Below are 20,273 nucleotides of genomic sequence, written 5' to 3'. Positions count from 1 at the left end.
CACCACCCGCTAAAGGAACCGATGTTGTGCCTCCTTGGCCAGTCGTCCTCTTTGAAGCACCCTTAGATGAAGAGCCGGAATCCTCTACTACTATAGTGTGGTCCGACTCCGCTCGACCACCCTGGCTCCCTGCCGAAGTACGGCTGTGCCTCGAGCTAGATTCGGATCTCTCCCTTCGAGTCTCAAGTCTCGTAGGAGTGCGTGTCGGAGGAACATGCTAAAATAGAAAGAACAAATCAAGTCAAGCATGGCAAAATAAGTAAGTCAAGTAAGCAATAAGGTCAAAAGAAATACCTCCGTGCCATCATCTCCACGACACCTAGCTCGGTGACTCAATCTCACGAGCTGATAATGAAAGGCGTCCATAGCTCTCGCCATCCTCGTCATCACCTCGCGAGAAAACAGTCAAAGCAATGAAGTCAGAAATAATCAAAACATCTATGCAAACACAAAATAATGATGAAAGACTTACTGAGGTCTAATAGCGAGGTATCGACTGCTCTATCAAGCTCCAGGGCTCAGGGGACAGAGGAATCATCTCCTCGACCGGGCTAAAAGACCCCTGATAGGTGATAGACACCGGTGAAGGCACAAAATCCCTAGCCGCTGCTGTAGCCTGTCAAAACAAAATCTAGGCGATTAAAATCTGCTAGGGGACTATCAAGAGAACAAATTAAAGGCACGAAATATACCTGCGCCTCCTCCGATATACAAGGAGGTGGAGCCAAACGCGGCATGTGACTCTCGTCATAACTCCGGCTCGAATGGATATGACGTTGCCAATCCGTACCTGTTGGCGATCCACCGAAATGGACCCTCATGTCCATTTAGTCCAACATATGCCGTGGGGGATGAGCAGGAACCACAAAAGACTCGGTAGAGTGCTGAATCGCAACTCTCTCGCCCGAATACACCACAACGTCATACGTCCCCCGGAAATAGCGTCGCTGAGCTGTATACTGGAAATCCCGTCCAGGAAAGTTGAAATCGGCCCATGGCCGAAATTGGACCTCAAAACCCTATAAAATAAACATCCATGAGAAAGGATCCCACTAAACAGCAAAAAGTAAAAATGTTAAGCAAGGCATACGGAGAAAATTAACTCTCAAACATGGGCAATAGCATTCTGGTCATTGTAACAACCTCCCCAACTAGTAACAACGGGGAGCCAACGAGGCGAGGGCCTCGCCGGTGAAAGGGACGGGAAGTACTCATAGAACTAGACCTATAAATGACCGAGAAACATTATAAAGTGCTAACACATGTCTAAGTAAACCTTAGTAAAGAGAAACAAGTTATACCTCTACGACCCTCCAGAAGCTAGAAAGAGTGACCTCCTCCTCAAACTTACGATAGCGACAATCGAGTCGCAATCCAAGCAGGAAGTCAGCATAGGCCAAGCTGGCCCAATCATATGTCCCGACCATACGAAAGGTCGCGAAGAGCAGGCAAATAGTAGAGTAGCACTCGGCTACCCTTGTCAGGAGAGAAAGTCCATGACAGAAGAATTAGAACAAAGATGTGCACCCGCTGCTCCGGGGTGGTCGCACCGTCTCGAAAGGCCTCTACAAGCATAGACCGCTGAATACATCGGCTACTAATCTGCATCGGCCGAGCCTCGCCGCGAGATCGAATAGCAATAGGACCGAGTAGCTCCTCTACCTTGGGAGAGAAAACGGTGATGTCATTGCCAAATGGAACCGTAGCAGTCTGGAACCCGAGTCCGGTAATGAAACTAAAGTCAACAGGAGTGATAGTCATCTCACTCCAAGGAAAGTGGAAAGTGTTGGCAGTTTCCCAAAAGAACTCCACCAAAGCTCGAATCAGAAAACGACTCGAGGACGAAGAATAGAGAGCCTGAGTGGCCTGCAACAGTGGAGTCAGACTAAAAGACTCCCAAAGCCCACACAACTCCTCGTTGTTGAGGAAGTAGGACTCGTACAATTGTCCGATAGTATCATTGCCCGAGCCATGGCAACGAATTCGCTCGTCAATCATCTCACGGTGGACTTGCTCCGAAATGTGAAACAAAGGCGCAAAGTATAAGGTACACCCATCCCACTCGGGAAACTCCCCCAGACTGGTGGAATTACCCTCGTTGGCATCAATGAGCTCGTCCTCTCGGTGAGCCCCACGAGAGCATGAGCAAGAACCACGTCGTCGAGAGATGCTAATTATGCAAGCAAATAGTAAATCAAAGGTTCTATAGTATCTAAGGTTCACCTAGCCGTATGAAGTGATGTTCATTAAAAACAGAGTACGTAGGACTAAAACAGGGCATGATTTCAATTCGAGCATAATTAGCATTTTCAAGCAATCAAATAATTTCTTGCAATACTAGGACAAATATTGTGACAAATGATAGCTAGCAAAAACATGAAGAACAAGTCACATTGTTCTCACGAACTCAAGGAGTTCAACAATGGAAAATCGCTCATTTCTTCACCAAATTAAGTCAAACAAGTCTCAAAACACTCTTAAGGTGATATATAAACATAAACAAGTGAATTCATGGCATAAAATTTGACAAACAAAGCAAATTGAGCAATATAATTCTCGGTTTTTCCGGAAAACCGTGAGCAAACATGCACAAAATTCGCATAAAACAGAGTGACTTTGAGCAGTACTTACATAGATCGGCAAACTAGAGATCACAAGCTTCGATTTGCAAAAAAATTGAGCGCATTTTGTTGAGAAACGAAGCAGAACGAGCCAAGTGAAGATTTTCGAGCAAAATGCGAAATAAAAGAAGCACGAACAGCAAAATGAAGGAGAAGGGGTTTAAATCCGGAAAACCCAACTCCAGCGCGAAATAACAGCGTGTCGCGCTGCGACAAGCTTGTCGCGTCGCGACAGAGCGTACAACGCGCGCTGGATCCCTTTCCTCAGCGACACAATTTGTGGCCCCCATATTGATTTATGCGGACCTCAAGCAGCAATTTTGGGTTCCTTGGTACGCCAGTTAGCCCCTATAAGCAAATTGATATGATTAGTAGTCGGCTCGATTACAATCACAATAAGTGATCAACCTGATGATGATCGTCTCACTTAGCTTAAGCTCCTAAGCATTGGCTCATCGTAAGCACCAAGATATTGGTTCATAAAGAAAATAAGAAACACAAACATCAAACGCACAGCAAAATACAAGCAAGAACACAACAAGCATTACAACAAAACACCAGCAAACTGAGGATCAACAAGCAGTGATCTTTGATAGCTTTCTAAGGAAAGTTATCACGCCGAATAGGGGATTGCTACAAGCAGAGTGATCTTCGACGATGATCCCTAAGATGTGGAAAATCATCAGAAAGGCTGAAGGTGGCTACAAGCAGAGCTATCTTCAACAATTTTTCCTAAGATGTGAGAATTTTCAAAACTTTGAGGATAACTACAAGCAGAGTTATCTTCGATCGTTTTCCCTGGCTTGCGAAAGATGGTCACAAAGCTGCAGAAGAGTGCTACAAGCAGAGTAATCTTCGATGGTGTTCCCTAGATTGCGGAAGACTGTCACAGCAAGGCGGCTACAAGTAGAGCAATCTTCAGGCGATGTCCCCTAGGTTGTGGAGATTGTTACAATAGCATGCAGCAACAAATTCGGTTATCCCAAAGACGTGTGCTTGACGGTGCAAGATAAACGTTTCTTAACTCTTTTATCTGTTTAACTAACACTAGTTTGCAGGTACCGGCGTTACAAGAATGATTTAGGATCGCAGAACGTTCTGAATCATTCTCCCTCCCTATCGCTACTTTGACTTTTGTTTTCGAAACATGCATTTCTCCAAACTCAGTCAAAGTGGGGGCTTCTGTAGACACCTAATTGTGTCTCCCCAAAACCAAACCCAGTGATGAGTACCTTTTACGTCATTTGATTATCGAACGAGGTGAAAGTGTGGAAAGTCTTGTAATGCGGTGGTTTTAATAAAAATAACTCTTCTTTCTATTTTCGAAAATGAACTCTATTTATGAAAATGTCCAGTTCAATTTGATTCAGTCCGTAATAAGGGTCCAATAATTGTGTACTTGGATTGGGCTTGAAAAGAGCTTACCAACGATATATTAAAAGCCCAATTTCGATGAATAATGAGGAAATTATGGCCGAAATACTAAATTGGGCCTAAAATGGTTTTATATGGCCCAATGATCTAGTGGAGGGCCCATTTATTAATATTCCTAAATTTATTAGGATTGATTTTAATCTTCTAGAATAATCTAGAAGGTTGTTTTGAGTTTTAATGAGATTATGAATAATAATTATATCTTTTATGAAGATAAGAATTCTATTTGGATTAAAACGAGTGTTTTTTAAAAAGATTAAATCTGATTTTCAAAGATAAGTACGGACTTTGTTAATCAAATTTAATTATATTAAGGATTCCGTATGACTTTTTAGAAAACGCGTGAATCAGAGCGGAACGACAAAGTTGGCGCTGAGCGACAAGCCTGACGCACAGCGACAGGGATGTCGCATCGCGCTGCACTCTGTCGTTTTGCGACAGAGGTAGTTTTATTCCTAATAGGATTCGGTCTTTTGCTGATCGTTTCCGGGCTATTTTCTTATAAATAGGGTCGTATTTCCACGCTTTTATTTATCAACAATCATCATCAATCTTCTATTCTCTTCTTTCTCAAGCTAATAGCTTTTCTTTCTTCCTCTTTCTGAGCCTTCCCTTTTCATAAAAATACCGCATTCACGAGTTCTAGACACACCTAGCCAAGCTCGAAGTTGCCTTCGCCCTAGACATGCAAGGTTGATAATTTATGAGGGTTTGGTCCCAAATCCCTTTTTCAATTATTTAAATTAATTGTTTGATTTAATATTTTCCTTGAAGTTACTAACGTGTGTATTGTTTTGATAGAAAGAGATACGAAGCATCGAAGTAAGTAATTTAATTGCTTAATTATTCTTTTGATATAGAAATCATGCTTAGATTATTTTAATTCCTAGTATCATGTTAGGATGTCTTTATTGCTTTCTAGTATCATGTTTAGGTTGCTTCCTATTTCTTATATCATGTTAGTATCATGTTAGGGATAAAGCTTTGATTTTTATTGTTTAGTGACATGCTATGATTTGTTATTAATCTTATTAGTATCATGTCTAGGATCTTGCTAATATTATTATTGCTTTGAGATTGAGATTATTATGATGATTTGTTGTATAATATTATTGTTGCTTGATATTATTATTGTTATTGCTTGATCATGCCCTCTCTTGGAGGTTTAAAGGGAATTTGTACTTGTAATCATGCTTAATAGGATAATTAAAAATCTTGTTTAGGCTAATATGATTTTAATTCAAGTGATCGTCAATAATAGATTTGTTTGTGCATTAATATTTAACCAACATAGATTAAACAGGTTTAGGATTAATATATTGATTGTATGTTAGTCAGAAAGCGCACATGGATATGAGAAGAATAAAGTAGAGGCGTATTTTTAGGGCAGGTTCAATCTCTTTTAGACTGGATTTGTACCGTCATCCCCGAATATCCAGTCATGATTCCAGACCACTATGGAGATAGCGATCTAATGGATCGTGAAGAGGTGTAACCTTCACTCTGTGAACGGTTACAAGTTCCTAAAACTTGTTGGCGACTCTTTTACTCCAGCTTCCTTTCCTTTAGACGCCACCATGCTTAAGTGTATGATTACAGTGGGGCTCAAGTGTGGGATGCTTGAAATATTCCCTACAAAAGGGAACTCCTAAAAACCCAGGTTCAAATGGGGTTAGATGATACTTGAGCCCAGAATATCTCTAATGGAGAATAAAGCTTAATTACAGGCTTAATTAGCACTCAACTACCATCAGTTAACTCTTAATGCAAAGCTTAGCCGAAAATCGAGGCAAGTCACGCCTTCAGCAGTATACATGGGGCTCAACCCGAAGAAAATATTTTAAAAAGAGAAGATCTCGGTTTCCTATAAGCCGTCATCCATCGTCAGGCATTGCTCTCGGATAAATTCTCTAAACTGCTCAGTCATGTCGATTAGAAAATACTTATAATGCATCGCTTGGGGCAGGTTATCACCCTTGCAAGTCACTTAGGGCTATTTTTAGCCCTCAGGTACACCCGAGGCTCGTTTTAACCCTCGGGTACGCCTTAAAATCTTTTCCGATTTACGTGACAACTTATATCATACTCATTCCGTGTGATATCTGAACTTCATGCGATCTTGTTCCCACATCACGTGTGGGGCTAAATGTTTGGGCCAAGTCCATTTTTCTAAGCCCAGTGACCTGCAATTACGAAAATACCCCTCCATGATCCAGCCCATCATTAATTTTTAGAAAGTACAGAAATACCCTTAATCTGTCCAATTAAGTACAACTTCTGCCACTTGAAAGTACAACTATAAATTGCTCTCAAATCATTAATGATGGTAACTTTTTCCTAATTCTCTCTCTACTTTTTCTCTCTAAAGTACTCTCTCTCTCTACTTTCTCTCTCTAGAGAATACCTTTGCTAACAATAGCATCGGAGGGGCTTCTCGGGTCATACCTCGGGGGTAGTTAACTTTCCTTGTTTTGCAGGCCGAGCTTTCGGACGAGCAAGTGGAGCTCTTAGACATCCCTTTGCTAGGCAGAGCCGAAGGACACTTAGACAATCGGACAAGCTATAGGACATCTTGATATACCTTATTACACTAAGACTCCCAAGAGCATTATGTTTCCAGAAACAATATTATTTATAATATGTGGTGTGTTGTTCAGTAAAATTCTATTGTCAATAAAAAGATATTTTTTTTTAAAAAAAATTATAAATTATTTTATGTATACTTTTTATCCTAAATAAACCTATCCAATCTAATCTCATCACAATAATACTTGTAGCTTATATGGCACGACACTTGGCAAAAAATTGGAATGCCAAGTGTCACTGTCTCGTGATTTGATTGCGAGACCGACTTTATATACTATTGATATGAAGTATATTAGATTGTTAAAAGTTTCAAAAAAAATTAAAACAAATAAATGGAGCAATTATTTAAATATGATCACAAAAGAAAAGTGGAGCAATTAATTAAATACCAAAGAATTACATTTATCATTACCATCCATTAGGATGTTCATGTACTCCGTATAAATAAGAATGAAAATTTCTACCCGTCAAAAAAAAAAAAAAAAAAAAAAAAGAAAATTTCTAAAGAATAGTTTTCAATTTGGGGTAAGCTGCCATAGTGCCATATCGTCAATAAATTTGTAAATGTGTAAATGTCCTATTATTGCAATTTTTAAAATGATGAATGATGATGTATAACAGTATAAAACCATTTTCGGAGTACTATACTAAACTTGTACTCGTACTTTAATTAGAGCTGTTAATTTGGGTATTCAAGTCGGGTTTGGATCGGATCAAATTAAGTTTCGGGTTGAATTTGGATCAGGTTATGTCTGGTCAATCTAGCCTCAGATCAGGTTTAGGTTTTGGTCGGGTCAATTTCGGTTTAGATTATTCCGGGTCGTTTACATTTTCGGGTATAGGTCGGGTTCGATTCAAGTCAAATTCTGATCGGGTTCAATTTCAGGTTCGGGTTGTGTTGTGTCGGGTTTGGGCAGGTTAATAGATGATACATTTGGGTTCAGGTTGGGTTAGATAATTATTTGGTCGGATAATCTTAAAGTTAGATCATTCTTGGTTTTGGTTCAAGTTCAATTCGAATAAATATCGATGTGGTGAAGATGAACCTATATAATTATGCTTTTTATAATTTGATCAAACATTATCAAGCTTTTATTAAGCCTATATGCGAAGTAATAGAGAACAAAAGATATATAACCTGAACAAATTGTACCAATATTTTGTTAAGGATTGAGGGTTTACAGAACTGTACCACCGGAAAGAAAGGTGTATAAAATTTTATTAAACCTTTCATGACTCGGGTCAATAACAGGTTGTGTTGGGTTAAAATCGTTTTCAGGTTCTAATCGGGTCGGATACTAATTCGGGTTCGGATTGTTGTCGGGTCGAATTAAATCGGTTGACGGTTACTATCAGATCAAGTGCAGGTCGGGTTTAGGTCATAAAGTATTGGATCAAATCGGTTGTCTTTTAACATCAGGTTGATTCAGGTCGGTTTACTGGTCATTAGTTTTACCCCATTGTTCGGATACAGATTAGGTTCAGATCATTGTCGGTTCAAGTCGGATTCTTGAGTGGGATCAGTTTTTGACAGCTCTAACTTTTATATTAAATTATAGTAGTAATAATCACCGATAATGTATTGATGTGCCAATAATTTACGATCTACATCTAGTTGTTAATATTAAGATATTTGTCCACAAGCTTTTTCAACGTCATTAACATTTGTCATCTCATTTTGTCTTACACGATTCTACTCACCTGCAACAACTTCAACCTTAAAATGGAAAATATAACTCAGCTTTTTCTCATTTCCTCACAAAAAAAAAAAAAAAAAAAAAAGAAAATCTACTACCTCTGTTCTCATTATTTATAACAAAAAAAAAAAAAAAAAAAAAAAAAAAAAAAAAAAAAAACAGAAAAAAAGGGAAAAATTGCCACCATTAATCCCAACTTTGCCTAGTCCACCAATAATAATCCCTACTATCGTTTATTCACCATCACTCCCAACTTTGTATGGCATTAATTTCTATTACACCCAAATGACTTGGAACCGGTTAAAGAGGTAAATTTTGCTGACTTGTGATTAGTTGCACACGTGTCACATCATGATAGGTTAAAATTAAAAAAAAAAACCACAGCCACTTCCACCACCACCACCACCACCCTTAATCTCGCCGGAACCCTAACCCCAACCCTCAATTTCACCGGCAAACGATCGGCCAACCTCCAACTTCCACCAAAAACCACCAACCATAGTCCACCATCCATCCTCGACCCTTGAAACCACCCAGCACAACCGGTTTTCGTGGCTGATTGTTGGGGAAGGGGGTGAAATCTAGGGTGGGGGAAGGGAAAGGGGTGGGTTTCAAAGGCGAGGGAGGGGTTTTCGGGGGTGGGGGAATGGAAAGGGGTGGGTTTTAAGGGCGGGGGAGGGATGGGCGCCGTTTTTCGACAGTGGGGAGGGGTTTTTGGGGGTGGGTGCGATTTTTCGGCGGGGTGGGGGTGGGGGTGGGGTGTTTTCCGGGATAGGGGTGGGGGCTGGGTTTGGTATTTTTTTTTAATTTTGTTTGGACCTATCACGTGTGGACACGTGTCTAGGTAACCTGCTACACCAAGTTAGATGACCAGTTGGGTGCAATAGATATTAATGGGGTATAAAGATGAGAATGATAGTGAATAAACGAAAGTTGGGATTAATATTGGCGGACGAGGCAAAGTTGGGATTAATGGTGGCAATTTTTCCAAAAATAAATTATGTTTCTCAAATAATGCTTAAATTTGTGAATACTTGGCTTAATTCTCATTAGTCACAGCAAAACAATATATAGAGTACAAACTATTCCTAGAGTTACCAATCTTTGGTAATTTGGAATTTAGGAAACAATTAAAAAGGATAAATATATGCCATAAACAAACTCAATCATATATACTCTAAGATCTCGGAAAATATATCCGCAATACCCCCCTCATGTTGGAGCACGTGAGTCTAAGGTGCCCAACTTGGACAGAAGATGACCAAAGTACGACTTCCCAAGAGCCTTCGTGAAGATATCAGCTAATTGAGAAGAATTAGAAACATAAGATGGAGAAATGAGACCTTTATTAATAGCATCTAAAATGAAGTGACAATCAATCTCAATGTGCTTCGTCCGTTCATGGAAAACAGGAATTTTTGCAATGTGCAAAGCAGACTGGATATCAAAAAACAACTTAATTGCCTTGGGATGATTAATACCCATGCTCAACAACAAAGCTTTGAGCCATTTTAACTCACAAGTAGCCCCGGACATAGACCTGTACTCTACTTCTGCAGAGGACGTTGAAACAGTATGTTGTTTCTTAGTCTTCCAAGAGATGGGAGAATGACCAAGAAACACGAGCCAACCTGTCAGAGAATGGCGGGTCAAGGGACGTGCCGCCCAATCGGAATCACACTAACCTTGCAGAGACAACTCACTATCTGCACTTAACAAAATTCCTTGACCCGGGGTACCTTTCAAGTACCGAACCACTTGCAGAGCTGCCTCCCAATGCGAGGTGCGAGGTGCCTGCATAAACTGAGAAAGAATGTGAATAGTATATGCCAAGTTAGGTCGAGTGACCCCAAGATTTATCAATCGTCCCACAAGCCTTCGATAAGCCTCTAGATCTGAAAGTAAGTTGGCAATAGCAAGACCCAATTTATGATTTTGTTCAATGGGTAAGCCACTTGGCTTTGCCCCTAACAAACCAGATTCGGAAATAATGTCCACAGTATATTTTCTTTGGCACATAAACAAACCTCTCGAACTACGGGCAGCTTCAATACCAAAAAAATACTTCAAAGAACCAAGATCCTTCATCTTTAAACAATCAATGAGATAAGCTTTGAAACCAACAAGTGCAGCAGAATTGTTACCAGAAATAATAAGATCATCAACATACACCAAGACATTAATCTGAATTTCGTCTTTAGTATATCTAAACAGAGAATAATCAGAGTAAGATTGTAAAAAGCCGTATTTTTTCAGAACCGTAGTCAATTTTGCAAACCAACATCGCGGAGCTTGTTTCAAGCCATACAACGACTTTCTCAAACGATACACCAGAGTAGAATCAAAATTCTCAAAACAAGGAGGCAATTTCATATATACTTCTTCCTGAAGGTCACCATGCAGAAAGGCATTGTGGACATCCATCTGATGGAGTTCCCAATTTTTACAAGCTGCAATTGCAAGGAATGTCCGAACTATGGTCACTTTTGCAACTAGAGAAAATGTTTGTTGGTTTTCGATGAGTCCAACTCACTGCGGAAGAAAACCCGAGCCAAGACCACACTCACAATTAATATAATCACAAAGCATAATTAACTTAAACAACAAGAATTAAGGAAAGATTTATACCTTTGACGCGTGCTTCGCTCTCAACAAGAGCTCTTACTTCGAAAGCTCTAAGTCTCGCTCGCACGAAGACCTCCAACGGAAGTCCACCCGCAGCAAGACCCCGACAATGGTCCAATGCTTAGAGGTTAGCTAAGCCCGACCTAAACCCGAGTAATTATATGTGTTTAAAGGTTTTCTAAATGGAGATGCCTTTTTTAACACCTTACTCAAGTGATTTTCTCAATACCCCAACTTAGGTATTTATAGGGAAAATCATGAGTGAGATTTACTCTTCCATCAATGTGGGAGAATTGATTATTCCTTTTATTTTTAAATCAAAAATAAAATTAATTATCAAGCAACTAATAAATCAACAAGTGGCATATTTAGGAGAAGAGTTGGTGAGGACCACAAGGAGGGGAGGGGACCAAACTTGATCCCCAAGGAGCTCCATTTGGCTGGCCACCTAACCCCATACATGACCAATCCCCGGCTACCACGTGGCACCCCAAGAGGAGCACCAAGGCAGCAGATTTTGGGCTACTACCTCGGCTCAGCTAGCTGCTGGCCTTGGTTGCGGCTGCTGCCCTTGGCCGGCTGCCGTGGCTAGCGCCATGCTAGCCGTGGTGTGCTAGCATGCACCATTTTTGGAGTACTATACTAAACTTGTACTTGGTGCATTTGCTTTCCTCCCCGGCTTTTACCAAATGCCTCGAGGCATCGGTTTGCTCGGGGCATTCCAATCCTAGGGGTATTTCTGTAAATTGTTGATTTATTAGTAATTTTATCGTCTCGTCCTTTGTTATTTCGACTCGACTTTCGACGCTCGGATTCGACGCTCCAAGCTCGAATTTCCGACGTCAAAATATTAATTACTCGAGTGACTCATTAATTCTTTCCGAATTAATTCCTCGCGTCGGCTCGTTAGTTTCTTGGGTGTGACCCAAAGGGTTCAGTCAAGATTAAGCTGTAATATTAATTAATAATTAATATTACTGATCGGAAGCAGCCTCCACCTAGGCATTCCGATCACTTGACCTCACTGAATAATTAGCTTTCTATAAATTTTGAACCTTCTATCGGAATAATAAATTTGTTAGAAGGACACCATTCCTATCAATCACCCACTTGTCCTTCTGGGCAAGTGAGCATTTTGTGTATAGCCTTTTTCCTATGTCGCTTAATGTCTCTTCATGAACTATAAGGTAAGATTTATTCGTCCTCCTTATTATGTCCAGAAGTGTTTCTCAATCCCGAGTCCGACTGTCAATAAACAGATGATTTCTAAAATTCATCAGAGCACGACCATGCATTTTTACAGTCTCGCTATTCGAGAGGCCTTGTAAACATCAAAGACATCTTTCCTATATTAGTAGGGGGACATTCCCAGTTTTGTAATGTAGCTTCTCTTACTGAGAGGATCTAGCCGCCCGAGTGTTGCCGTTATAATCCCCTTTTATGGCAGACGTTTGATAACATCAAAGCGGAATAGTACTCAAACAAGAGAACTCACAATACTCATGGTCGAGGAAATAGGTTCCGATAGCCATAATGAGAAGTATACTTATGACGATTTTTAATTCTCTTAAAGTATTCTCATAGGTCGTTCCAGTATGGTTCCAAACCAATACCTGTGCAAATGATTTATGACAATCATGTTCTTGTAGCACAAGAAACGGTGCTATAAATTAAACTACACACTAATCTTAAGTTGTCATTAATCGTCCATCGTTTAAATGACCTCGATTAGGCATAATTTTCGATTATAATATTCAATGTTCACTTAATAGGTGTTTCCTTATCAAGACTGGTCTTGATACCCTATTTTGAATATTCTTAGAATCGAATGGACTCATTATTTAATCCTAAACCACAATTAGATAGCAAATGGAGTGATAAAACTGCATGAGATTTAAATTACTCCAAAACTTGAATGGTTTTTCTTAGTGCCTTACATTAAAATGTTTAAAATTAACTAAAACACTAAACAGGGAGATCAAAGCCAGTCTCCAACGTGCTTGATTCACATTGCCTCAACGTGCTTGTAGTGATTCACTTGAGGCAAAGGTTTAGTAAGTGGATCGGCTACATTGTCATCCGTTCGAACTTTACAAAATTCTGATTTCACCTTCTGATTTCCATTCTCGAATCATGTGAAATTGCCACTTGACATGTTTGACCTTCTGATGTTCCCGTGGCTCTGTAGCCTGAGCAATAGCTCCATTGTTGTCACAATAGAGGGCTATTGGACCCTTGATAGAGGGTACAACATCAAGTTCACCAACGAACTTACGAATCCAAACAGCCTCCTTAGCTGCTTCAGCAGCTGCCAAGTATTCGGCTTCAATTGTAGAATCTGCAATTGTGCTCTACTTGGCCCTCTTCCAGCTAAATGCTCCACTATTAAGACAGAACACATATATCCAGATTGCAATTTGAAATCGTCTCTGTCTATTTAGAAGCTTGAGTCTGTATAACCTTCAATAACTAATTCCTCTGAACCACCATACACCAGGTTTTTATCCTTGGTCCTTTTCAGGTATTTTAGGAAATTCTTGGCCACAGTCCAATGGGCCTCTCCTGGGTCTGATTAGTAACGGCTCGTAGCACTAAAGGCATACGATACATCTGGCCTAGTACATATCATGGCATACATGATCGATCCAATGAGCGAAGCATATGGAATCCGATTCATCCTTTCCCGCTCATTAGGTGTCTGTGGATACTGCTTCTTGCTTAGGGTTATGCCATGTGACATGGGTAGGTGACCTCTCTTGGCCTCTTCCATGCCGAATCGTGCCGGTACCTTATCAATATAAATACTTTGGCTCACTCCAATCATCCTTTTCGATCTATCCCTATAGATCTTGATGCCCAATATGTATTGAGCCTCTCCCAAGTCTTTCATTGAAAAACACTTTCCGAGCCATGCCTTTACAGACTCTAACAATGGAATGCTATTTACAATGAGGAATATGTCATCGACATATAATACTAGGAAGGCGATGTCACTCCCACTGACCTTCTTGTAAATACAAGATTCATCTGGATTCTTGATAAAACCAAACTTACTGATGGCTTCATCGAATCGTAGATTCCAACTCCTACTAGATTACGTTAGCCCATAAATGGACTTTTTAAGCTTACAAACTTTCCTAGCATTATTTTGGTCGACAAAACCTTCAGGATGTGTTATATACACAGTTTCTTCCAAAATACCGTTGAGGAAGGCGGTTTTGACGTCCATCTGCCATATTTCATAATTGTAATATGCAACAATCGCTAAAAGGATCCAAACAGATTTAAGCATTGCGACTGGAGAAAAGATTTCATCTTAATCAATAGCACGAATTTGCCTGTAACCTTTTGCTAACAATCTAGCTTTGTAAGTAAATACATTTCCATCTTTGTGGGTTTTCAATTTGAAAATCCACTTACATCCAATTGGTATGTAACCCTCGGGTAAGTCAACCAAGTCCTAGACTTAACTTTCAAACATGGAATCCATTTCAGATCACATGGCCTCTTGCCATTTAGCAGAGTTGGTGCTTGCCATCACTTGCTTGTAGGTTTCCGGTTCATCTCTATCTATAATCAGGATGTCCTGATTCTTGGTTAATACAATACCAAGATATCTATCAGGTTGATATCTCGGCCTCTGAGACCTTCGCAGGATAACGGACTGAGCATTTGCATTGTCGGTTTGAATTTGCACATTTTGATCATTTTGACCAGCGTCAACAGATGCTGTTTGAGCATTTTGACTGTCAATCTGATTTTGTTGTTCGTCCTCTCGAACTTCATCGAGATCGATTTTCCTCCCACTTATCATTTTAGAAAGGTGCTCCTTTTCCAAAAAGACACCATCGCGAGCAACAAACACTTTGTTCTCGGATTTATTGTAGAAGTAATACCCTTTGGTTTCTTTTGGGTAGCCCACAAAGTAAACCATGTCAGATTTGGGATGAAGTTTGTCAGAAATCAATTTCTTGACATATGCTTCGTATCCCCATATCTTTAGAAAAGACAACCTAGGAGGTTTCTTCGTCCATAACTCGTATGGAGTCTTTTCTACAGCTTTTGATGGAGTACGGTTAAGTGTTAGTGTCGCAGTTAGAAGTCCGTGTCCCAAGAAAGAGATAGGAAGGTCACGAAGACCCATTGTAGATTGTACCATGTCTAACAATGTTCGATTTCTCCTTTCGGATACTCCGTTCCATTGCGGAGTTCTTGGAGGTGTTAATTCTTAAAGTATACCCTTTTCTTTCAGATGGTCGTCGAATTCTTGGCTCAAGTATTCACCACCTCGATCCGATCGTAGGGCTTTGATTTTCTTGCCAAGCTGATTTTCATCTTCACTCTGAAATTCTTTGAACTTTTCAAACGATTCAGATTTGTGCGACATGAGGTAGACATAGCCATATCTACTATAGTCCTCTGTGAAGGTGATAAAATATCGATGTCCGTTCCTTGTGGCAGAACTCATTGGTCCACATACATCGGTGTGTATTAGACCCAACAAGTCTCATGCCCTTTCTCCCAACTTGGAGAATGGCTGCTTAATTATCTTGCCTAATAAACATCCTTAACAATTGTCAAACGATTGCAAATCGAAAGAGTCAAGAACACCTTCTTGTAGAAGTTTCTTGATGCGTTTGATGTTAATGTGGCCAAGACGATAATGCCACAAGTACGTTTGATTTGACTCCACGGTCTTAGCCCTTTTGGTATCATTATAAACATGTTTGTCTAAAAACACACAAACATGTCATTCCATAAATATAAGCAAGACATAAAACATTAGTCTTGTGATGTCAAAATGACGTTCAACGCCAAGAGATCAAAGTATGGTCGGTAAAACTAAACAAGTTTGAAATCTAGACAAAAACATGAGATTACAAGCTTTCTTTGGACATCTTATCTTCATCTTCCCCTTGTGTACTCATATCCACTTGAAAAGCACCGCTCACTTTGTTCCTAAAATAGGAGTACATAGTGAGTCAATTTTCCGGCATCTAATACCTTATAAATTGCTTATATTCAAGTGTAAAGATGATACTTGAGATTGAGGCTCCTTTTCCTTTTGCCTCATCTTCCATATATTCGCTACATTCTCTCTTGTAGTGACCTTGCTTACTACAATAGAAGCAGCGCATCTTAGCTTTTTTCTTGTGCTCCTTCCTTTTAGGCCTCAGAGCAAACTTAGCCGCCTTGCAAGAATAGGTTTTCTGGAGCTCTTGCAATCATAACTCCACTCCTCATGAGCCTCATCGCTCATAACCCCTTTTGAGTAAAAACTCGGGATAAGTGTATCCAGAATATGCACTAGGTAGCAATTGCGGAGGGTCTTACGGATTTCTTCCTCCCATTCCTTGAAGTTTACCAAATTCAAGGTAAATGGTAACTTCTCGGGAAGTTCAGGGCAAATTAGATTTTTGTCGATAGTTGAAGACATGATTCTACAATTGAAAGAATTTTAAATGAAAAACCATTCATAATACTTTAATAAGATTGAAATCATGCATTTAATAAAACTTATTTAAACGTCTTATTCACACATTAAAATTGTCCCCATTTGGTGAGAATAAGTCGATTCCAAGATCTAAAGAAACAAAGAGTGGTTAAGCATGCTTTGGCTTGTCTTAACACTAAATCTTTTAAGGTAAGCAACTCTTTGCTAATGGCTCTAAGCCACTCTTGGTTGGATAAATCGTCGCATCTAATGCTCTCTCAACAACTTATCCACTTTTCCATGACATGTTAGGACTCCATCACTCATATCATTGAGTATAACCAAAACCAACAAGCATACCCGATATGCCTTACGTACCCTAGGGAGTAATAGTGATGTCGCGCTTTGGCGTAGCCCATCACTACTCTCAATAGGTCGATAAGTGTTGTTTTGGAATGTGATGAGCTTTATTTATGGCGCTCAATAGAGTAGCTTTTAGTTCCTTTTTCTATATTTTCTTGCTTTATTTTCATATAATTTTTCTAGTTTTCTTTTATTTTCCATCTTTATAACTCATTTTTCTTTTTCGTTTACTTCTATGAGTTTTTCATGATTTTTGTTCTTAATTTGTTATTTTAGTTTAGTTTCTATTCATTTTGCTTTCTCTCTTATTTTTACTTGAATTTTTGTTAGTAAAGTTTCAAAGTTTTATTTGCTGCACTCTCACGGTTGCGCCCTCATTGATTCTAGGTCATGAAAGCGCAAATATTTGAAGATCAAGGGCTGCCCTCCTCGCGGGTATCATCATGAGAGCACCGACGATAGGGATGCACAAGAGCACTGAGAGCATAGCTTTGCACAAGGATCTAGGAGCGAGCAAGAGGAGTCGTGCATGCCGCAACACCACAACAGGGGTACGCGCGTGCAGGCCTCTCTGTGCGTGCTCGCAGACCCAGCTGTGCGTGTGCACGGCTGGTGGTGCGTGCGCACGGCCCTGCTCCGATTCTCCTCGCTCGATTTATTATAAATACCCCTTGACTTTTCCTTTTTTAGGGGATGACGATTTCACTTGTACTTAAGATTTATTTCTAGATTTAGTAGAGAGAGAAAGTAGAGAGAGAAACTTGAGATTACTTGTTTTATACTTCAACTTACATCTTTGAGCTTGGATTTCATCTTCAATGAATGAAAATTAGTGAGAATTTCTTTCTTTAAATTTACTTTTCCTTGCTCTTTCCTTTAATTCTTGAATGTTTGATTTGGTTGTTGATCTTTGGTTTGAGAATTTGTTGAATTTGATTTTCTCTTTGATTAATCTTGAAATGATGATGTTTGTAATTCAATTTGCTTTGTTTTTCAATTCCATTATGATTTATGAGTAGATTAGTAGCTTGGGAGAAGGGGAATCATGCTTGATTGATGATTTTTGCTAGTTGATGATTCTTGGATGATTGAATTGTTGCAATTAAATTGGTTGACACAGTTGTGCATGTGATTAATTTGATTAGGAGTGATCAACCTAGATGATTAATCTAGATTGCATAGCAAATTTCAATGACATGAACCCTTGATTTGAGAATTACTTTAATTGGTTGAATTTGATTGTGATTTTCCTTGTTAGTCGTTCATAGTGAACCCTAGCTTGACTTATAGGAGATACCTCTTGAATTCTATTAATTGCAACTATTGTTTGTCCTTTGCAACGTTTGAATCAATTGAGTTCTTCATCGACTTGCTTAGTCATTGAGCTTGCGTGTGGAACCTTAATCCCGAGTGTTTAGCGTATTGATTTTCTAGACTTTATTAGTTAATTGAGACCTTAGTTATAATTCAATTCACTTCACCTCTCATTCTTTGAAGTAGCTTGACCATAGGCTATAGCATTCTCCCTCTCATTCCTCGTGGTTCGACTCGGACTTGTCTTATACTAGGAATAAGTTTGACTTTCTTAATTGTTTGATTGGTGGTGCCTTAGATTTCACCGACCTAGATTACCACACTTCAAAATGGAGTCGTTGCCGGGGAATGATATTGGTGCTTTGTTATAGTTGTTGAGTCTACTTCATTTTTAATTGGAAAATACAAAAAGATTTTCTCTTTTTGGCTACATTTGTAGCCGTGCTACTAATTGTTTCTTTTGAGATTGTATGCGTAGAGCACGTGGTCGTTCACTAGTGGCACTTGATCCGAAAATTGAGAGGAAAATTGCAAGGATAAGATTTGCTAGACATTCTTTGAGTTCTAGCCCTCCAAGTGAAGAGGAACCACAACAAGAAGAACAAGCAAGGATGGGAGAAAATCCAAGCGTGGAATTGAAGGAATTAGGGATTCCGGGTGCATATAGATTTGAAAGTGGGAATGCTATACCTACAACACCGGCAAATGACTTTGAAATAAGGCCGTCAATGATCACTTTGATAGAGAGGTGACAATTTATTGGGGCTAAACATGAAAGCCCACTAAACCATCTCAAAGAGTTCAAAAAGTATTGCAACACTATCAAAGTGAATGGAATTTCCAAAGAATTCACTTGCCTCAAGCTTTTTCCCTTTTCTCTCATAGGGCGTGCCTTGGAATGGTTGGACAAGGAGGTCAAACCCAATTCTCTAAGGACATGGGACGAAGTGACCAAGGAATTTCTATCCCATTTCTACACACAAAAGAAAACGGCGGAGGCTAGAGCTTTGATTCAAGGTTTCAAACAAAAGTCTAGTGAAAGCCTCTATGAAGCATGGGAAGGGTACAAGGAGTATCAATGAGAATGTCCTTACCACGGAATTCCTACTTACCAAATTATTCAAATCTTCTATGGTGGCCTAAGTCCTCAAGGAAAGTCGTTGATGGAGGAGCCGCAGGTCCCATCATGAATTAAACGGAGGAGGAAGTTGTAGACATAATTGAAGACGTAGTGAGGTACTATAGAGATTGGCAAGATGGTGAAAGGGAGTCAACTAGCAAGAGTAGCTCTTCGGTGTACTCGGTTGGTCATCTTAATGCCATAAACAACTTATCCTATCAAATGACTAACTTGGGGAAGGAAATGTCTGCTATCAAGGCAAAGTTGGAAAGTGCTACCTCCCAAGTTTCAAATCTTCCCTCCCAATTTAAGGGGATAGGTATGTCTTCTAACTCTCAACCCTTTCCCTCTTCTAGTAACATGCTTAGTGGTTGCTTGTTTTGTGATGTTTGTGGATCGTATGATCATGATGCTTCTAATTTCCCTCATTCATGTATGGATGTTTGTGATGATCAAGGTGGAAGTGTGAATGAGCATGTGAACTATGTGACAAACAATAATGATTCTAGGTTTGAGAATCAAAGAGGTCTATGGAATAGGAATTACAACAACCATGGAAATTTTGACAACTATAACCAAGGTGGTGGTAATAGGAACCAAGGGAACCAAAATTCACGAGGTAACTATGACAACCAAGGTTATAGTAGCCAAAATCAAAACCAAAATTATGGTAATCATAATCAAAATTATGTTAACCATAATCAAGATTCTGGTCAAAGTCAAAATAGAGGTAATTGGAACAATCAAAATAGGGGAAATTTTAAAAACAATGCTTAAAGGGGTCCCCTACCCGGATTTGCTCCAAAGACCCAAAGTGATAATTCCTATGTTCAACCTTCTTCTTCTAGAACTAACTTGGAGGAAATCATTGAAAACCAAACCAAATTGTTGAACACCTACATGGCGGTGAGTGATAACAAGTTTAATGAAATGATGACCCACAATAAGATGCTTGAAAACCAAATTTCTTAACTTACCAATGCTTTGAAAGACCATGCAAGCCCTTTCTCTTTACTTTCTCAAGGCCTAAACCCTAAGAGACCCATTAATGCCATAGTCACAAGAAGTGGTAGGGTGCT

The 20,273-nt window shown here is 39.6% G+C and overlaps 1 non-coding gene across 1 annotated transcript; it reads right to left on the bottom strand.

Annotated features, from left to right (window-relative positions):
- Positions 1–19,070: 19,070 nt before the first annotated feature.
- On the bottom strand, positions 19,071–19,176 carry LOC145569567 (small nucleolar RNA R71). The gene has a single exon (XR_014096160.1). It is a non-coding gene; the product is annotated as a small nucleolar RNA R71 (small nucleolar RNA).
- Between the last annotated feature and the right edge of the window lie 1,097 nt (positions 19,177–20,273).

The sequence above is a fragment of the Chenopodium album genome, chromosome 11 (genome assembly GCF_948465745.1).
Source record: "Chenopodium album chromosome 11, dcCheAlbu1.1, whole genome shotgun sequence".
NCBI classification, from domain to species: Eukaryota; Viridiplantae; Streptophyta; class Magnoliopsida; order Caryophyllales; family Amaranthaceae; genus Chenopodium; species Chenopodium album.
This window is presented reverse-complemented; position numbering and strand designations above follow the sequence as displayed.